Consider the following 21287-nt stretch of genomic DNA (forward strand, 5'->3'; position numbering starts at 1 on the left):
TCTGAGCCATGGTGACCAACTGCATTCAGCTCAGACCTGCTTCCTGCAGGTTCCACAATCTCCCAAAGCAGAGCCACCATCTAGGCACCAAGTCTTCAAACGTGAGCCTGTAAGGAACATTTCACAGTCAAACCAAAACAGCGGCTAAGAGAAATATCCTATAGCATTTTAATATAGCTCTGAGTTTACAATTCTATGAGACAATATCTTCCTGGATGCAAGCAATATTGGCGGCAATGTGTGTTCAAGAGACTAGAACAGGCACAGGTGAGAAAACAATACATCACCGTGGAGGTGGTTAGTTCCAGGACATTCTCTTCTACAAATGCTCATTTGTTTCAGACATTGATTGGAGCTACAACCAAGAAAGATAGGTGTCCACTTCAAAGTGACCTTTTAATGTGGGGTGATGAAAGACATTTGGAGGTGACTGGGATGGTGAGTTAAGGAGCCCCCTCCCCACATTGCTTAGTTCATCTTTAGGAGAAGAGCTGAGGGGGGACACAGTGCCAGTCAGGAGGGAGCTATTATGTTGGAATGAAATAGAAAAAGAAACTCAAAAGAGGGGTCTGCAAGATGGCTCAGTGGAAAAAAGAATTTGCTCCCGAGATTGAAGACCTGAGTTTGATCTTTGAAACTATTCCTGTGAGATGTCTTCTGACCTCCACTAATGGGCTGCTGACACAGGAACATATGTGTGCATGCACGCAGATGTGCCCTCCTGTGCATGTGCACACATGGACACACAGCTGCACACACATAAGCATACGCACACCACAGGCATGTATGTGCACATGTACACAGGTACATAATATACACAGTGTAAAAACAATATTTTAATAGAAGGTATAGGGGAGAACAAAGGATGATCTAGTAGTACACTGTAAGCTTCATTGAAAACTGACATGCAAAGTAACAGCCCCTCCCCCCCAAAAAAAACTAAGTGAAATTTTTGCAGACTATAGGCTAAGGAATTAAAGTAATGAATATGCAGAGAACTCACAAATCAACAAGGAAAAGGCATCCTCTGTGCAACACTAGGCAAATAACAGACAACTCATGCAAGAGGAACTAAGATAGGAAAAGCTGCATTTAATATAAATATATACTTTCCACCCTACTGTCAGTCAAAGAAATCCAAGAGAAGAAACTTTAAGTGAAATCATATTTTCCCTTGTCAAATGCTCTGGGATTATTTCCAGTTTCCTTTCAGCTGAATCTTATGTTGAATAGGGGGTTCTGTGCCATTCCAAATCCTCTGCCCTGCATGTCAGGAACCTGCCTCTCCTGGGTCACCTTTTGGCATAGGCAACACAGTTACTCAATCAAACGGCTGCGTCTGTGCTCAGGCGCACCATTCATAGCTCCGATGGGTTTTGGTTTGAGATTATCCCCTTACCTCAACCGACTATATTACACCCCTGGCTCTTGGTTAGAGAACTCAACTCTGTTTCTTGTTAGAGTCCACATGAACGGGTCCAACTGCATAAGTCAATGTCAAGAACTGAGAAGCTACAAAACTCAACAATAAGGGCTTTGATAAAATAATTGATGAGCTATAATGAAGCCTTAAAGAAATAGAGGACCAATAAAATTACTTCAGAAAACCTTCTTAATGTAATTTAAGAGAATGAAGTGAGGAACTAAATTATTTTATATACTATAGATGACACATATAGATAACTATTGATAAACAATTCACCCATTGATCCATCCATCATCCATCCACTCATTCATATACCCAACCAACCTTCTACCCCTCCTCTCATCCTTGCCTTCACACACCCAACCTTGGACCCATCCTTCTACATACCCTTCCATCCCTCTAAAATACATAAAAGATGGGGTACAGGACAGAAATAGACCTTTGTTAATGTATACAGTGTATTTAAATAATAGTGATGTTTAATTGTTTTTCCAATGTCTACTCATTTTATGTGTGTATATGTATGTGTACACGCACTCATGTATGCACACACATGTGATAGTGGCATGATGCCCATGTAGAACTTAGAGGACAAGTTGCTGGAGTCTGTTTTCTCTTTCCACCGTGTAAGTTTCTGGAGTATTGAACTCAGATTGTCAGGCTTGACAAATGATTTCAGCTGTCTCACTGGCCCCTGAATCAAAGCGATTTTTTTGTTTCTATTTAACTTAACTTAATTAATGTGTATTTTAAGATTTCTCTTAAGTTTCTTTTCCAGAAAATTATTTTGTTTTTACATGTGCATGCACATGTGTGTGTGTGTGTGTGTGTGTGTGTGTGTGTGTGTGTGTGTCTAGGTGTATACATGTAAGCCAGAAGAAGGGGACCAGAGCCTCTGGAGCTGGGGTAAGAGGTGGTTTTGAGCCTCTTGACAGGGTTACTGGGAACCCAACTCAGGTCCTATACAAAACAGTGTGCCCTCTTAACCAGAGAGCCATCTCTCTAGCTCCCCTTCCAAAAGTCTTATCGTAACCACATATTACTTTCACTATAAAAACAATCACCATTAAAATGATTTGAGAAGTTTAGAACTAAGGGTAATTACAACACAGAAAGAAATTCTGTCTTCATCCAGCTACTGAGAAGAGTTGGTGGGGTTTCACAGACATTTCATGTGAGTCAACAGTGTGAAGCAAATGGTTTAAAAACACATTTTCCTATGAACGCATAGATTATAGTGTTCAAATTAAAGTGGGTTAAAATTCTAATAATTAGAGTCACTGAGTAGACATATCAGAGAGAAGATATACTGGGCAGTGGTGATAATAAAACTGTCAATAATTGAGACTCTCTTTTAAAAATCAGCACTTTCCTTGGGAAGCTCTGAGCTTTCCAGTCACCATTCTAGCATCGTGACAGATCAGCATACATTTTACCTTTCACTTCTCTAAATTTCCTAGTAGGCTCTAAATTTCAGATAAGATCAGTGGGTGCACCCATCTTCCTCTCTTTTAGGTCTTGGCAAGACTTCTTGATGGAGACAGCAGTGTAGTTGTAGAACCTGAATACAGTGTAGACAGACTCTGGTTGAAAGCCCAGTGCAGGGCTCTCTGGGTGAAGTGCTTGTCATTCAGGCCTCATGACCTGAGTTCAATTCCCAGGACTCATGTGTAGATGGAGGGGAGAACCACTCTCACAATGCTGTCGTCTGACCTCCACATGCATGTTGTGGCAAGCACATACCATATACATAAAATAATTATAAATTAAATAAAAAGAAAGCTTAGGGTAGGTGGCCAACAAGGTTGAAGAAATGGGAGAGAAGGCAACGATGGTTGTCAGATGGATTTTACTTTGCTCTTCCAGCAAGGCTTGTAGCAGGGTTCTTAGGCTATCTGAGGGACAGACGCCGTCCTTACATTTCACTAATCAGGAGGGACACCAAGTAGAAATGTTTCCTCAGAAAAAAAACTTGGTCCTAGTTATTTGTGAGGCTGAGGCAGGAAAACCACAAGTCCAAGGGCAGTGTAGGCTGTAGCGTGAGTCCATTCTGAAACATTATGAGCTTGTCTCACCAACACTAGCAGCAACGAAAGGGAGTTGGGACGGTAGAGCTTGCTTTGTATGCTTGAGATCCTGGGTTCAGTCCTCAGTGAGCACCAGGCTCCGTGCCTGTTCCCCTTCTTGCCATCCTCTTAGTCCACACTGCTAAAATCAGAGGATTTAACTGGACTTTGATCTTTGAAACTGCTGATCTTCCTGAGTGTGGAGGAAAGGCATGGGCTGCGAAGACCGCAGACTGGAACTCAGGATGTATTCTTTGGGTTTCCACTGGTGGAGATGTCTTGGACTTTCCAAGCAACGTGAGCTGAGCCCCTCCACAACACTGGCCTCAGTTTCCCTGCAACGTATGTGTAAATTGGAAGATGAAGAGTCACTGGGTCGGCATCCTCTGAGATAGGGTCAGATATACAGATTAAAGATAGGCACGAAGGGGGGAAGGAAGCCAGGAAGCACAAAATTAGAGTTGGCACATGAGAGAAAGAGATTAAATGGAGAAAGAAAAATCGCCAGCGGCTTTGGATTTACCCAGCCGGAGTTTTTCTCCACTGGGCAAGGAAAGCTTAAGTAATCCAAATTAATTTCTAGTTAAAGGCAGAGCTCAGAGAGCAATCAAACAGGTGACCACAGCTGGCACCAAATTTCACTGGGAAATAAAACACTAATGCTAAAAATAAGCCACGTGTGCTCAAGACGGGGCAGCTTGGAATTGCCAGTGGGCTGCAGGCGCAGGAAATGGGTTAGATATTTCAATCACTCATACAGCACATCCACAGCATACACCTGCTCTGTGCTAGTCACTGGGCTTCTGCAAGCTACATACAGACTCCCTGTCACGGTGTGGCTCACTGTCTACAGTGGGAGATGCTCAAAAGAAAGAGATCTGGTCAGTCTCTTCAGACTTGAGTTTGGGGAAGATTCCTCAGAGGGCATTGTGGGGAATGGGTAGGAGACCTGGCTAGAGAGAATACAATCAGCTGTAAGATACTAGCCGTCATCTTGGTACAGCATTGTGACTTGGGAGATTGGTGAAGAGAAGATGGACTTGGGGGAGGCCAAATGATGAACTTGATGACTGTGTGACTATTTCAATGTGCTATATCGAACAAAGAGGAAAAACTAGATGTGGTAAAACACACTGATGTTGTCCTGGGAGGAAGGGAGTGTAGGACGAAGACTTTTAGGGTGCACAGAAGGTACAAAAGGAGACCTGTGTGGCTGAGGTGACTTTAGGGCTCTTCTTTCCATGTGTGATGCTTTGGATGAGAGGCATGCCCCATAGTCTCAGGCATTTGAATGTTTGGTCCCCAGATGGTTTTGCTCTTTGGGGTATGGTTTTGTTGGAGGAAATATACCACAGGGGCAAGGCTTTGAGGTTTCTGCACACATGGGCAGCAAGAAAATAACTTTGAGCCACTGGGCCTGCTTTGTACTTCTTAGACCTCAAAGCATGCTACCTCCTCCCACACTTCATCCAACAAAGCTATGCTCAAACAAAGCCATGCCTTCTAATACTGTCACACTCTATGGACCTACTTGTGCCATTTTTATTCAAACCACCACAGTGACTACCTACAAAACTATATGCTGTTAACTCTGCTCTGTGGTTGCCTGCATACTGGGAGCAAGGCTTTCTCCCATCTAGGTAATTGGGCTGTCATTGACTCATTAATTCAATGACTATTTCTTCGACACTGTATAGGTACTCTATTGGGTGGTTCCTACAAACCAGGAAACAAGCAGCTGTACTTCCCTGTGAGGAGCTGAGGCAGTGAGTTCCCAGGAGATGTGGACCTGGTTGGTTCTGCTTCTGCCTTCTCTGCTCTGTGGGGCTAGTCAAAATGGCTGGTGCTTTGTCTGCTTTTCACTTTTGCTGGGATGGCAGCTAACCATCTACAACCTGTTTACTTGTCTTTTCAGATGCTACAAGTCCTTTTAGATGAGAGTTTCAAAACTATCTTCTGTCATCTCTTTGATGACAACTCCCTCTCAAAGTATATTTAACTCCACCCTTGGACTCTGAGGCTCTGAGTCCCCGGAGACCAGGACTCAGACCTTGAACGTCTTTCTGCTTAAAGTTTTGCAGCCGACCTCTGAGTCTTCAAATAAAGCCTTTCAAGTAGCACAGGGCTTATCTGCTTTCAATAGTCAAAGCCAAAAGAGAGTAAATTAATTATGAAGTTTGATTTGTTTATCTGTCTACTTCTCTAAACTTTAAATATCTTGTGGGTGGGGCTATGTAGGCAACCTTGTTTTCCATATAGTCCATGGTTACACATGAGGCAATTGCAATTAAAGTGTGTGTGTGTGTGTGTGTGTGTGTGTGTGTGTGTGTGTTGAAAGAATAAACAAGAGTCATGTTTTGATGACCAGTATATTTTTCAATTAATTTTCATCTTATTCAATCTTGTTTTTACTATCTCCTCAATTGTAGGTGAAGTTTCTGTAAGAGAGAATTTTTGGTTGTTGGGTGACAACAGTGCTCACAGTATGTGCTGACGGATGGCTTGGAACTCAGGCCTGTAATTGCTGTCTTTCACGTGTGCTTTCATTGTTAGTTGGTTTTCTATTCTGTGGTTTGCAGGGGCAAATCCAATTCACTTCTTGACTCTTTACTAAATCTCAGTTATACGTTCAAATGCTGAATGGAGAAGGACCCTGGTGTCAGGACATTTAGAAAAGCCTTCTGTTCCCCATACTAAGTGCTCTCTCTCTTCACGGGTCCCACGAAGCAGGTAAGATGTTCATTCTTACTGTGTGTTGAAAGAGAACTGAAGTATAAAGAAGGTGAGTAACTTATTCAAAGTTGGAATTTCTGCCTCCCCAACTCCTGTTTGAAGAGTGCAATGTCAGTGACTGTCAGAGTCATCTAGGATCATGGGGATATGCCTGGTCTCTATTGAAGATGCTACTTGGGCTTGGGGACTGAGAGGTGGGGATGCTGGGCATGTGAATGACAACAAGCCCCAGGGACTCTGTGCTCGGTGGTACTGTTGGATACTGAGAGGCATGGCTGCCCAGAGACTTAGATAAGATGTGTCTCACAGCCATCTACCTTCCAGTGACCTTGGAGGAGGCTGAGGTTATGACTATTCCTTACTCTATGTCTCTAAAAAGAGATAAAGCTGGGAGGAGGCCATCCTAGGGGGGACCTGTGTCCCTCACATAAGACGGACACACGATTTAATACATAAGCAATGAACCTTTTCACCCGATATCATCCTAGTCCACAAGGTTGCTTTTTCCTCCCAGATCACCACTTGGGAAACAGTAAGTGAGATTGTAAGAGGGACAGGTAAAGGAGGCCTTGACCAGTTGGGATGAGGACTTTAGGGTTCACAGAGTCTGTTAAGGATACTGGCAGAAAAGTGAAGCCCCTTGTGCGGCCCAGGAGAGGGATGGAAGGAAAGGAACCAAGTCTTGGCAGAGGTATGGTCTCAACCCAGAGTGAGAAGGCGGGGTGTTTCGAGGGAAAGAGCTCAGACATGGCTGCCAAGCAGATCTGAGCCAAATGCTGACTCTTCCAGCCAGTGGCTGCATCGTCCTCTCTCCTTTACCCCCAGGTTCTTTCTGGAAAAGACAACAGCAGTGCCCATTCTGCAGTGAATTATGTAGATTAGAGACAACAAGACCAAACACAGTCTACCCAGAACACAAGGCGTCTCTAGCCTCACCCTAGGCTTTCAAGGGTAGGGTAGGGTAAGAGGTTGGCATTCAGCCTTCCACTCTGGAAGCATAGAAAATTCTCCATGCAAAGCCCAGGGGGAGCTCTGGTCCAACCCTGGCTCTCCAAGCGGGAATAAATATTTATTGAGAGTCAGGCAACCTTACCAAATTTCTTCCCGACCCCTTGGCCACGCTCCCTCCCTTCATAGTTGGTCTCTGCAGCATTCAGTGGAGAGGGCCTCAGCGTTTCAATAGATTAGATGGAGGGAGCCAGCGAACCTGGGGGAACTTGAGCTGATGTGAAAGGCTGGGCCGAGAACGCTTCAGACCCTGAAATTGAGTCGCTGTTGGGATTTGCTTTTGAGCCTCTGATTTGCAGTTGGCATATTTATAGGAGACCCTGAACTATTAAAAGATGTGCTCCTGGGCCTCTTGCCAAAGCATCCCTGGCTCAGATCCTTCCACAGCCTGCCAAGCTTTGACTGCCCTGGGTTGCAGCCTTCCAGCCAAGGGACACTTGGAGGCCCCAAGATAGCCCTGGGAAAAGTGTCAAAAGCAATGGCCTCAATGTTTAGAAAGGCACCATGCTAAGGGTGTTATCAGATCTCTGGGTGAAGAGTGCTGGGCCACGGGGGCCTTATAATGATTCAAATCTCTGATGTGAGTTGAAAAGTCTGAGGCCTGACTTAAATCCATTCTGTGTAGCCTCTCCAAACCTGCTTCTAGGCACACAAAATGGGAATGAATGCATCTATCTCTCAGAGTTATTTTCTTGAGAGCTCTTAGATCAGGCCTATGGCCACTGACTGGCACATGGTGTGACACTCAGTGAATGAATACCAGGTACTGTCAGTCTACTCTGAAAAGATATGTGACCTCAGGATATCTAGCAACACTGAGCTCAGGTATGTTCTAATATGACATCCTTGTTTCTGGCCATGGACATCCCGTTTGAGCTGGGAAATCCTCTCTGGAGTCCCTAGTAACTATGATGACAGTCTGGAGTTTTGGGGAACCCTGTATTCTTTATGAAGAAGGAACCTCTAGACCAGAAGCATGAAGAAGAGCATGTAGGCATCTGGGGCAGACAGGAGAGTGTCGACAACAGGCACAGGGCCTCAAGGCTTGGTGTTGTCTTGTGTTGCTGTGTTATCTTTGTAGTGTCGCGGTCGGGTGAGCTGCCGTGCGCTGCCTTCATTCTGCCCTGTTTCGCAGCTGTGACCTCAGGGAAGGGTGACAAGAAGGGATGTGTTGATTGTGTCACTTAGGCACTGGTCTGTCCCATTTCAGGTAGAGTAACCTACCCTGGAAAGCTTCCTTCTGTCTATTAGCCTGGTACTCTTCCCTCATTTTCCTCTTTCTTTCTACTTCTCTACCCACTCACCGTCTCCCCCTGCCTCTCTTTCTCTCCAAAGTCACAGGGAAGATCTACTCTGTAGCCTGGTAGCTTTGTTTTTTCTAAATATCTTTTTATTTTTAATTGTCACAGAGCGATTGAATATATTTTTGGAGCGCAGCATGACATTTCGTGTATGCGTGTGTTGCATATCTATGCACATGCCTGTGGAAGCCAGATCAGGGTATCTAATATCTTCCTCTTTGCGTTTTTGCCTTTTTTGTCTTGAGATAGAATCTCTCACTGAACTACAAATTCATTATTTGGACTAGCTAGCCAGCTAACTCTTGAGATCCACCTACCTCAGACCCACAATATTAGTTAGGGTTGCAGATATCACAACTACGCCTAGCTTATTACCTGGGTGCTGGGGATTCGAACTCACGTCCTCATGCTTGTCGTGCTTGCAGAGGCAGCCCCCCCCCCCAGTGCAGAGATACAGTGCATAATGATCAAGTCGGTGTAAGGTGAATGTCTATAACCTTGTACATTCATTCTTCTTTTCCATGTCTGAAGCATTCAACCTCTTCCCCATTATCCATTCTGAGATAAGCAGCTGACTGCTACCAACCACAGGCACCCCACTCTGCCGCAAATCATTGGGAGTTATTCTTGTCCAACTGCACTCTCTACCTGGGACTTCTTTCCCCATTTCCCCTCTCCCTCAACCTTCCTAGGTTCTAGTAACCATTATTATTTTTAAAATTTTGCATACACATATATATACATATACATACACACACACATATATATGTATATGTGTATATATATATGTATATACATATAGTATTGTGTCTGTATGTTTATCTGTGTGCCACATGTATGTCTGGAGCCCTTTGAAGTCAGAAGTGGGTATTAGAACTCCAAAGTTACAGGTAGTTGTAAGCTGCCATGTTGGTTCTGTGAATTGAACCCATGTCCTTCAGAAGAGTAGACAATGCTCTTAACCACTGAGCAATCTCTCCAGCTCCCATAACCATTATTCCTTTCTCTCCTTCAGTGAGATTGACTTTTAAACTTCTAAGCAAAGACACGCAAATGTTCACTTCTCTGTGCCTGACTTATTTTTACCGAACATAATGTTCTCCAGTCTCCACATGCTACCACAAATGACAAAATTCCATTCGTGTGTATGGTTGAGCAATAGTCCATTATGCTTGCATACTCCATTTCCTTTATTTATTAGCCAACTGATGAACACCTAGGTTGATTCCATATCTTTGTAATTGTGAATAGTGCTGAAATGTAAGTGTGAGTCCACATGCCTTGTCACACGTCAATCTCCATTCCTTTGGGTCTATGCCCAGTAGAAAACTATGAAATCAGATGGTCTGTCTCTTTTCAGTTTACTAAGGACCCTGCATGCTATGGCCTCTGGTGACTGCTCTAAGTGACATCTTCATGGGCCATTACCAAGCTATCTTCAATCGTCCCAGATCCATACTGTGCATCCTGTGTAGCTGGGAAGAATGGTGGACAGTGTGGACTCTGTAGCTTCATAGCTCTACTTTTTCATGAATTCTTTGTGAATTTCATGTCTTGCACCCCAATCCCACTCATTTTCCCATCCTTTTGCCCCCCCACCCTTGCAACCTCCTTTTAAAAGAAAACAAATATAGTCAAAACACCATCTAGAGGTGGAAGCTTTAGTATGTCATGGAGCATACCCTTTTGTCCACACAACTTTTCTTGCAAATGTTCATTGCAATGAGGCATTGGTCTGGTTCGAGGCTTCTGGTTTCTGCTATACTATTAATACTGGATCCTCACTGGGACTCTTCTACTGTGGTCTTGTGTCATGGAGGTTCTGCAGCTTTGGGTCCACAGGAACTACCTCTCCACATGCTCCAGCAGTTCATAGATGGAGTATATTTTGGGGTAGGCCAACTCAGATCTGGTCCTGGGTGGAAGCTAAATTGGTCAACCTGCCACTTCTCCCTCTTTGCCCAGGAGAGAAGTGGAACCAGCTTTCCTTCTCTCTGGCTCTCTGGGTCAGCTCACTCTCCTAGTGCAGGTAGGATACTTGGAGGGGTAGTGGCATCTTTCCTGAACCCACACTACCACCTTGCAGATGAAAAAGGAGGGCTGGGCAAGGCTAACTGGCCCTGGCATGTGACCTTTGGGTTAGCTCGTCCCTACCACCACTGGGGCCAGTTCACAGAATCCCCACCACCACCCCCGCCACCAGGGCAAGCTCTACTGTGCTACTCAGGTGAGGTGCAGGGCCTGCTCCAGAGTGCTGCAGCTAGCTTGATGACTTTCTTTAAAGGCCTCTGTGCTCAGGTTGTGGGCCTGCCCCACCTTCACAGTCATAGCTCTTTCCATGGTTGTACATTGTTAATAGTCAGCATAATAGTGATACGTGGCGTCTGTCTAAGAGTAGCGATGTGTCCTGTAGAAGGCCATACATGCTGCAATGGACGCTTCTGTGTAGTCTCACCACAAGCCTGAGACCTGAGGTTGACAAGCACTGAGACTCTCCCACTCACACATAATTGCCTTCGATGCTTGGGCTCTGGGAGGAGGACTCAAGTCAGTTTCTTATCTTTGTCTCTGATTGGCAGGCCTGTGTGAGGCACACTGGTAGGGGGTGGGAGGTGGATATTTGGAGAGGGAGGCAGAAGAGGCCGTGGGCCCACTCCACACAAGCCTGTCTGTCATGGGCCCCAGAAGTGTGATAACATATCAGATCTCTCCCTGTAACCTTGTCAGCCTGCTGCCAGCTCACACAGTACCAGCCTTTGACAAGAGGAAGGGAGGGTGATGGGAAACTCCTCTCTTGGCAACTGGGAGTCTATCATGGGATTCCTGAGGGAGCAATGCCTATTCTTAAGTCACATCTGCCAGCACCTTGACTCAAACTTGCCCAAGAATGGGACTCATCCAGCATTCTGTGTTCCGAGCTACATCTACATCAGTCAATGTACTTCTATTACTTTAATTGCAGTGTTTAAAATTCTTCTCCTCCCTGAAAGAGTTGGTGTATGGAAAGAGATTCCCTTGTGGCAATGGCAGGAATGTTTGCCTCCTTGGGGACTAGACAGGCACCTGCTGCTCCTCCTGCAACTTCTCTTCCCGGTCCCTGCACAGCCCACTCCCTTTCTGGGAAAATTTCCTTCCAGCTCTGAGTGTATCTGTGGCATCAGATGACTGGCAGTCCCTAACTAAATTAGTCAAATGTGGCTTATGACTCACTTTTGAGGCACCCAAGTTAGAGTCATTCAGAGTCCCATTACTAGCTTTCTGCTTACCTAAGTGCCTTAGATTTGAGGAACAAAAGACATGGCTGCCACCACCGCCGCCACCACCACTGCCACCGCCACCACCACTGCCACCACCGTTGCCACTGCCACCGCCTCTGCTGCTAAGAAGTCCTTTGTAAGTCAAAGGTGGGGCATGAGAGTGTCTGTCTGGCCATCTGGCCAATGCTGACAGGATGGCAGAGATAAAAAGAGAAACTGACAGGCCTTCTTCCAAGTAAGGAATAGCTGCCAGCAGCTCCATGCATTTCTGCTCTGAACATCTTCTCTCTTTTCCAACTCCATCCCTTATTTCTCAACTACTGTTGACTGAAATGTTATTTGTAACGTTCACTAAAAATCAAGAGATGCCAAAGAATAGGTGGGTGTGAGCCTTAGGTTTGAGAGGTGATGGACCAAGAAGGGACATATTTCAAGATATTCAAAGTCAAAATAGTCAAGGTAATGGCTTTCAAATAGTCTCTTCATTCAGTTTCCTGGGCCCAGATAGCCAACTCAATTTGTAATCCACATTTATTCCCAAAGTGGACTGATTATCTGCATAGCTCAGCACTCAGCAAGACAGAGCTGGACCTAGGACCTCTCAAGGCATTAAACCTCTTTAGCAGGGAGCTTTCAAATCTTCCTCAGACAGTCACATTTCCCCATTACCAACAGTCCTGTGGTGGTAGCAAGCAGACAGTCTCTCTATCACGTCGGCTTTATAAGCTATGAAGGCAAGCTTTTCTCCCATTCCACTACCACTGTCCCCAACTCACAATTGTTTAGGAATACCACGAAGTCAAAGGGTTAATCATCTAGAAAAATCTTCTCAGAAAAATCATCCCAAAGTGCGCAAATACCCAGGGGAAAGCAGGAGAGTAATTGCAGGTAGTTGGCTTCACAAATACCCTTTAACATAATTGGAAGGCATTCCATGCTTGCAGCCACGCACTATAAATGCTAACTACTACGAGGCAGCGGCCATGGAAATGAGCATCTCCCCACCTAGCTGAGGCTTCCACTGGAAAACCCTTGCAGAGCGTTTCCCTCCAGATGCCTGTGGCCCCAACCTTTGGACTCTTGGAAAATGTCATTTACTTAGAGGCGGACTGAGGAGGCGATGGGTTTTGATTTCATTCAGAAGTTGAAACTTCTTGCCACTTAACTGGTTTTTCTCTTACCGTTCCCCAAAGGACAGGAAGCATCTGCACTTGCTCTTCTTGTCTTCTTGGTCTGGCCTGAACGTCTCCATAAACATCCTAGTGTTGTTAGTTTTCTGCAACACCATTTTTTAATGTTCACAAGGAACTTTACCATATGGTTATAGCAGAACTTATTTGATAATAACAAATACTTAAGAAACTCTTTCTATGGGTCTGCCTTAGACATATCATCTAATAAAATAGTTCTCAACCTTACTTATGCTGTGATCCTTCTATACTTCCTCACATTGTGACCCACCCCCAACTGTGAAGTATAAAATTACTTCATTGCTACTTCATAACTGTAATTTTGCTACTTTTATGAATCATAATGTAAATATTTGTGTTTTCTGATGGTCTTAGGTGACCCCTGTGAAAGGGCCATTCAACCCCAAAGGGGTTTCAAGACCCATAGCTTGAGAACCGCTAATCTAATATGGTAGTCACTGTATTTCCATAAGGTAAAAATGTATTATTCCACTTTTTATAGATAATAAAACAAGTTTGGAGAAACATTTTGCTTGAGGTCACAGTGAGCTAAAGTAGAAGGGCTGGATCTTGCCTTTAGGCTGCAGACTTTCCAATTTACCATGTTGACTATTGCTACCATTCAAGTTCTTTCCGAATTTTAAATATCACAGAGCCACAAAGAATACCTTTAGGCCTATCTCCTTAGCACATTTCCATGTTAATTTCAAGAATAAGATACTGAGGCAATCTGGAGGTGCTGGAGGCCTACCCCTTCTTCCCACAGTAGCCTTCCCTGCCCACTCACAAGACTGCATTGGAATCTTGAAAGAGAAATGTATCTTCAAACACAGAGAACCCTTATTTTAAAAATCATTAATTTTTTCTTTCTTCATTGGTAATCCTTATTTATCAAACTATGAGACAGCTAAACATTAGGAAGTTGTCATGGTGAATTATATAAAAGGTAATTATTGCAATACTTAATTCCTAAAACACTGCTTGCTTCTGACATTCAAATGTTCATCTTTTATGAACCCAAAGAAAGCCTTATCAGGCTCCAGGTCTACCTTGGGCCACCCAGTTCACACTACTGAGAAAATGTCAAGCTCCGCCTCTCCAGCCAGGCTGTCTATATGTACCTCCTAACCATTACTGGGAGCCATTAAATCCAAGCAAACTTCTGACTGGTATGCGGAGTACGTCAGGTATGATTTTACATGGATCAGCAAGCAGGTGTGGAGAGATGGGTCTTTGTGTTTGTTCATAATGATGGAAACTAGAGATTCTTGGTAGGGTTGCTTAGGAAAGAAAGGAAATTTTGGGGCAATTTGAGGACTCCTAATTCTAATTATATTCATATGTACATGCCTGTGTGGAGGTACATGCACATGCATGCAAATTCCTGTGGAGGCCTGAAGAGGACCTCAGATCCCCTGAAGCTGGAGTTACAGGTGGTCGTGAGCCACAGAGTGAGTTCTGGTAACCAAACTCTGGTCCTCCGGAAGAGCAGCAAGTCGTCCCAGCTGTCACCTATCCAGCCTCGCAATTCCAGGACTCTGAGGGAAGATGGAAGTCTTGCCAGTAGACATTTCATGTGGTGGAGTCAAAACAGCTGTAAGGAAAGAGATTGAAGGAAAACTTACTTTTAGGTATAAGACAGACCCTATAAGACCTTCGTAGCACTCCAAAAGAGATTTTGTAAGTAGGGCTGGGGATTGGATTTAGAGGGTGCCTATGGGTTCTAGTTAGTGAAGGCCAGTTTGCTAAGTTTGTAGCATGCCAACCAGTTCCAAATGTTGGCTTCCTGTGGCTCATTGCAAGCCATTGAGAAAACTGGTTATCTTAGGATGCCCCCTTTCTGATAAGCTAATATTCTATGATCCTACTCAAGACAGTTAATTTTTTTCAAAGACAAAACAAGAAAACATTAGTCTAGGATCATTTAAATACACTACATTTTATTCAATCTGCTATAAATTCTGCAATCTAGAAAAAATTGAAATGGCGTAAGAATTTATGATCAGGTCCATATGCCAAGGAACACTCTCCAACATGTGAACAAATGACTATGCTGAAAATATCTATAGTAAATTTCATTGTATTTGAAAACTAGGAACGGATAACATGTTCAATAGGGGAAGAGATAAATGAACTGTCAAGAGTCATGTGATGGGTTGCTACTAAACAAATGAGTTAATTAGATTTGCATGTTCCAATGTAGAGAGTTAAAAGACATAATATTGAGTGAAAAATGTAACTTGCAGAATGCTGGATTCGGTATTACACCATTTATACAAAACACATAACTTAATAACATTCTATTTATAGCTGTATACGTAATATAAAACATCACTGGAAAAATACACCCTAAACTGATGGTAGTGATCATATCTGGGAAGTGCAGGGAAGAGGTTTCCACTTTACATTAATTGTTCTATTTATCTTATTTACAAAATCAAGTGCAGTTTACTTCTGGGTTAGGACCATGCAATTCACTGTTGTTTGTGCTTTTCTGCACATTTTTTTTTGGTTCTTTTTTTCGGAGCTGAGGACCGAACCCAGGGCCTTGCATTTCCTAGGCAAGTGCTCTACCACTGAGCTAAATCCCCAACCCCTTTTCTGCACATTTTAAACAACATAAAAAGGACAGTGGGAAAAGGAGAAGGGAGGAGGGAAGGAAAGAATAAAGGACAGAAGGAAGGGGAGGGCTGGAAAAGGATAGAATATATTTATGACTAATTATCCTAGACAGAAGAATATGCACAGAATACATCTCTCCTAGAGCTTGGCTCCACCACATAGAGAGATGCATTCACATAGCCTTGAGGATCTATTTAATAAATTATTTTAAAAGTTGTTATTATTAGATAATGAGAAGTATGTTTCTTTTTTATGTATTACCTGCACTCAACTTCAGGCTCAGCAGTGGTAATTAACTCCTTTTAAGTGCCTGATAATCTGTAGGTAAATCCTTTTAGAGGTCTGTTTTTATTTATTTTTTTAATCCTATTTTATATACTGCCTTATTACAAATGAATGTAGGAATATATAATCAAGCTACAAATATTTATTGTGTGTGTGTGTGTGTGTGTGTGTGTGTTAGAGGAGAGAGAGAGAGAGAGAGAGAGAGAGAGAGAGAGAGAGAGAGAGAGAACCCAAGTGATCCTTCTTCTAAATCCTAGCAGCCCTCCTCTTAGATTCTAACAGTTCTAAACTTGGAATAAGAGGGGATATTTGTCTTGTCTTCAGCATTCTTGGCAAGCATTTGCAACAACTTTAAACATCTTTGGTTGACACCTAGCAGCTTATTGAGGTCTTGACACTGGTAGATATCTGGGGAAATCTGTGTTCTCTGACTGCAGGAACTTGCTCTCCATTATGGGGTACTGATGAGGTTGGTTGAGCAGTCATAGATGAGCACATCATATTTGTGTTAAGAAGCCAATTGCTGTATGCTGTCTGTGCTTTACCAAATAAAGATGCAAACTCATAGTCAAGTGTCTCAGCAGACCCTGCTCCTGGTTCTATTATTGATCTGTTACATCAGTGAACAAAATAATGCCCATAGAGAAAAGATGGGCTTTGAGAGATTACATACCTGGATCAGTGTCAGTGGCTGCTTAGGGCTGTTACTAAGTGCTAGACTGAGTAATTTATAATGAACAGAAGTTCATTTCTCAGAAGAGGGAGGCTGGGAAGACTAAGACTGATGGACTGGCAGCTAATGAGAGCTTTCATGTTATGCCATCCCAAGGAAGAAACTGTCAAAATAAGAGTAAGAGGAACAAAGAGTGGCCATACTTAGTCATAAGAAAGCAACTCACACGATAATGGCATTGACTGGTTCACCAGGGCAGCATACACATTGTGGAGCCCTCACATCTCCTCAGGCCTCACCTATGGGGTTAAGTTGCCAACCCATGCTTTTGGAGACACATTCAGTCCACAGCAGTTAAGAGCTGGGTGTCTGGGTACCACCATTGGCTCCTGTTATAAGGGACAAGTTATTCTTTTCAGCTTCTTCTCTGCATTTTCAAATAGAGATCTCACATCTCCTAAAATCATGTACATTCAAATCATGCATGACTGCTTGTGCCTGTAACACCAGGACTGGAGGCCAAAGACAAGTGGATCCTGAGAGCTCACTAGTCAATCAACTTTGTCAATATGGTAAGCTTCTAGTTTCCTGAAATGCCTTTCTCATGGGGGAAGTGGTGAAAAATGATGCATCGGGATGTCTTACATCCTTCTTCTAGACTCTTCATGCATGCACATCAGACATGTATACAAATGAACACCACACACACACACACACACACACACACACACACACACACACACAAATAGCATGTATCCAGTGAGCTCATTAGTCTTATACATTGTGTCTGGTGGTATTGTAACAAAAAGAATGGTAATTTGTGTTTTGCTCTTATTTTTTGCTATGTAAGAAGGAGCTTCTTGATGAGGGCTGAATATATCTATGGGTATACAGTAAGTCATTATGAAAAGCTTGATAGTAAGTTTATTCAGCAGAATAATCATACTACATAACATGGTTTTGAGACTTACAATAAAGGATGTGAAAGAAATCTTTGAGAGGAATGTAGAGAACTATTTTTTAAAATAATATGTTTATTAATTATTAATTGAGAATTTCATGCAATGTATTTGGTCATATTTATCGGCCTTTCTCCAACTCCTCTTATATCTTACTCATACCTACCTATCCACCCAAATTTTAAAAATATTTTTGAAATCTAATAAGTCCAATTTGTGTTGCCCAAATAATCATGAGTGTGGGAGCATCCCCTGGAGTATTCTTGACCTGCCAGGGGTTATATCATTAATGAAAACTGACTTTCTCTCTTTACTTCACAACAGTCATCAAATGACAATAATTCCTCAGCTAGGGGTGGGGCTTTGTGCCCACTTCTCCCTTATGTGCTTGGGTTTTGTCTCTGATCTTACGGAAGCCTTGTGCATGCTGTCTCAACTGCTATGAGTTTTCATGCATCTCCTCTGGTGCATCTAGAAAATACTGCTTCCTTGGGGAAAGGGATGTGATATAGACGTCCCATTTAGAACCGAGCATTCCATAGTTCCTTATTCTCTGCACACTGACTACTTGGGAGTCTCTGTTAATCACCCCCTGCTGTAAGAAGCTTCTTGATGAGGGTTGAGTATATCTATGGGTGTATAGTAAGTCATTATGAGAAGTTTAATAGTATATTTATTCAGTAGAATAGTCATAGTAGGGCTCTCTGTGAGGGCCTATGGTCTATCTAGCCACAAGTTCTTCACCCCATTAATGGTTCCAAATATCTTGTGGAGCAGGCCTTAAGTCAAATCAGAAAGTGTTAGGATAATCTTGTAGCATTGAAGTCACTATTACATCAGTAGATGCATCTTGCTGGCCACTTAATATTGGAGCTTGTCCAGTTCACAGCTTGGTAACATTGGTGACTACTTCTTTCCTCTGGCAGTGTGCACAGCATCTTCCAGCACTACAAAAGCTAGCCAGGAGGGATGAAGCTTTCAGGTAAGTGTGAGTTTGATTTTCCCTTGTTCTATTATTCAAGTGTGTGGTATCTTCCGCAATAGGGTCTTACCCTCCAGGAATGGATTGCCTCTTTTGGAATTGTTTGTGAGAACTATTTTTTAGTGTGAAGCATTATTATGAATAAGAGTTCCTTCCTGATCTCCAGGGAAAACTTGTTAGCCATTTTAATTTATCAGTTTTATGAACTCTGTTGTCTTTGACCTCAGGAACAATTGATCAGATAAACTCCACAATAATGGTGCATTTGTCTCTGACTTCTGGAAATGCTGAAGTGGCTGGCCCATAGTTTAGCTCAAGCTCCCAGGTACCTTTATCCGCTGTCCATCCCTTCTCTGTCAGCTACACCTCTTTTACTGGTCCTCTGGACTGAGTATGGTTTCTTTAGGAAGATGTCACCAGTTTGAGTTAGTTTAATGTCAACTCGATATGAGCTAGTTACTAGAGAAAAGGGAGTATCAATTATGACAATGTCTCTATAAGACGAAGCTGCTGGTAAGCCTATAAGGCACCTTTCCCTTAATTTATGATTAAAGTGGTAGGGCTTGACCTATTATGGGGGTGAGGCAACCTTGGGCTAGTAGTCTTCCGGTTTGTAAGAAAGCAGCCTGAGAAAGCCATAGGAAATGAGCCAATAAGCAACACTCTTCATCAACTCCTGCCTCCTGGTCTTGTCCTTTTTGAGTTCCTGTCCTGACTTCTTTAGTAATGATGTGAAAAAGCAAGGCAAAACCAACCAACCAACCAACCAACCAACCAACCAACCAACCAACCAACCAAACAACCAACCAACCAAACAAACAAACAAAACTCACATCCACACCCACAAAGTTGCTTTGGTCATGGTGTTTCATCACAGCAATAGATACCCTGACACCACCTGCTGAACTGTGAGTAGAGCCACAATACACTCTCTCCAGGCTTAATGACATTCTGCTGGTTAGCAAGGACATTTTCACAAGTGGATGTTGGATATATGAGAAATCTCGGTGCCTTTTTTCCTGGCTGTGGGTTGAGAGGAACACACATATTCCCTATCTAAAGTAGATTCATGTCACAGACAGTCATCCAATAAACCTCCATACACCAAAGACCCAAGATTCCATTCAAGACAGACAACTTGCAGGACTGTTTGGCAATAATGCATACCTGGGAAGAGTTTGTGAGTGAGTGTGATCTATTACCATCATCTTGCCCCACCCAAATAGCATCTCTCCCCACCTCTCTTTGCATTAAGCACTCTTTTTCACCGATGTGACTACGTATCTGACGATAACAACATAGGGAACCTAGGGAATAAACAGTTTACTTGGTTTTACAGTTTTACAGCTCATTACATTGAGGGGAGCTCAGCAGATAACAGGAGCATGTGGTGACTGCTTCATTGCATCTGCAGACAGGAAGCAAAGAAAGGAGAATGCAGGTTGCTTAGCTCATTCAGGCCAGAGCCTCGGGCCATGTGTCCTGAATGCTCTCTATTGCTGGGATGAGCAAAAGGAATTTGGGAAGGAAAGGTTCATTTCATCTTATATGTTATGGTCTATAGTGAAAACAAATCAGGGCAGGAACTCAAGGGACCTGGAGGCAGGAACCAACACAGAGACCATGGAGGAACAATGTTTACTAGCTTGCTTTTTATACAACCCAGGGCTACCTGCTCAGTGAACTCAATGTAGAAACTTGCTCATAGGCAGGCCCAGACATCTGTGTTCTAAGTGATATTAGATCTTGTCAAGTTTACAATCAATATAATAAATACAATGCCTTAGGGCTCAGGAGACAAACACCACACATGTACAAATACACTACTATCTCCATCACAAGCAACAACCACCGACTCCAACTGAGATGTAAAACCTGAGTGGTCTCCTGAGCAGTTGAATGTAAGACATGGTTCCCCTGAGACCATGTGCAGATGTATTTTTGTATAATGGGAAAGAATCATGTTAAGAAGAGATATGGGAAAGACAGAGATAAGGCACCCTTAGGGTTGTCTGTTTTCTAAATATGTGAGTGGGTCCTAGTGAGAAGAGACTATAAACAGAGTTAAAAGATTATTATGTTATGTTGGGATAGATGCTGTGGGAGAAGAAATCTCTTTGATTAAATACTTACAGGTTCATTTTTCCATTGGTGTTGGCTGCCTCCTTTTAAGGTTCTGCCCTCTACATGATAACTTTAAAGACCATTTTTATCTTGCTTTGCCCTGGAACATGGGTCATTCATCACTGCATGGGAAAGAATTAAAGGCACAGAGAATTCACAGCCCTCTCTTTGATCTGGCCCATAACTTGCTCTCATTCTCTTGTGTGTGGTCTTATGAGCAGAAAAAGTCACATGCTCTTGCTTAGTAGAGCTTCAATGGACAGTTTTCCTATGTTCCCAGTAATGTGTCTAGGACTCAGCAGATATAGGATGTGGCCTGCGACTGCATTAGTTCCATGGGGACACAAGCAGTGATCCCTTAGGATTCAGCAGACAAGAACAGTGGGCTAGGGAGGAGGCATTCTTACTCTACTGCAAGGACCTAGCATTCCTGTAAGGTTGGGGGGAGGCAGCTTCAATGGGCACCTAATGGGTCTTGAAGCTTCCAGAACACAGCAAGATGGACCACTGCATCATTCAGAACAGACCAGCAAGCACAGCAGCAGTAGCTGTGCCAAAGGACTACCCCAAGGTGTTTGGCATAAAGGAGCAAACTCAACAGAGAGGGAGAGAGAGAGAGAGAGAGAGAGAGAGAGAGAGAGAGAGAGAGAGAGAGAGAGTT

General features: G+C 43.3%; 1 long non-coding RNA gene across 2 annotated transcripts in view; it reads right to left on the reverse strand.

The window, feature by feature from the left end:
* Positions 1–3258: 3258 nt before the first annotated feature.
* LOC102549088 (uncharacterized) overlaps positions 3259–21287 on the reverse strand; it is a 42311-nt gene continuing 24282 nt past the window's right edge. The window contains exons 3-5 of one of the 2 annotated variants that reach the window (XR_015685979.1): positions 14332–14575; positions 12973–13067; positions 3259–3827 (exon numbers count right to left, since the gene is read on the reverse strand). This is a non-coding gene — a long non-coding RNA (uncharacterized LOC102549088). Of the gene's footprint in view, positions 3828–12972; positions 13068–13828; positions 14576–21287 lie in introns of those variants that run through there. The other variant, XR_015685978.1, reaches the window with a different exon arrangement.

Source organism: Rattus norvegicus, chromosome 4, assembly GCF_021556685.1.
Source record: "Rattus norvegicus strain SHRSP/BbbUtx chromosome 4, alternate assembly SHRSP_T2T, whole genome shotgun sequence".
Classification (NCBI taxonomy): domain Eukaryota; kingdom Metazoa; phylum Chordata; class Mammalia; order Rodentia; family Muridae; genus Rattus; species Rattus norvegicus.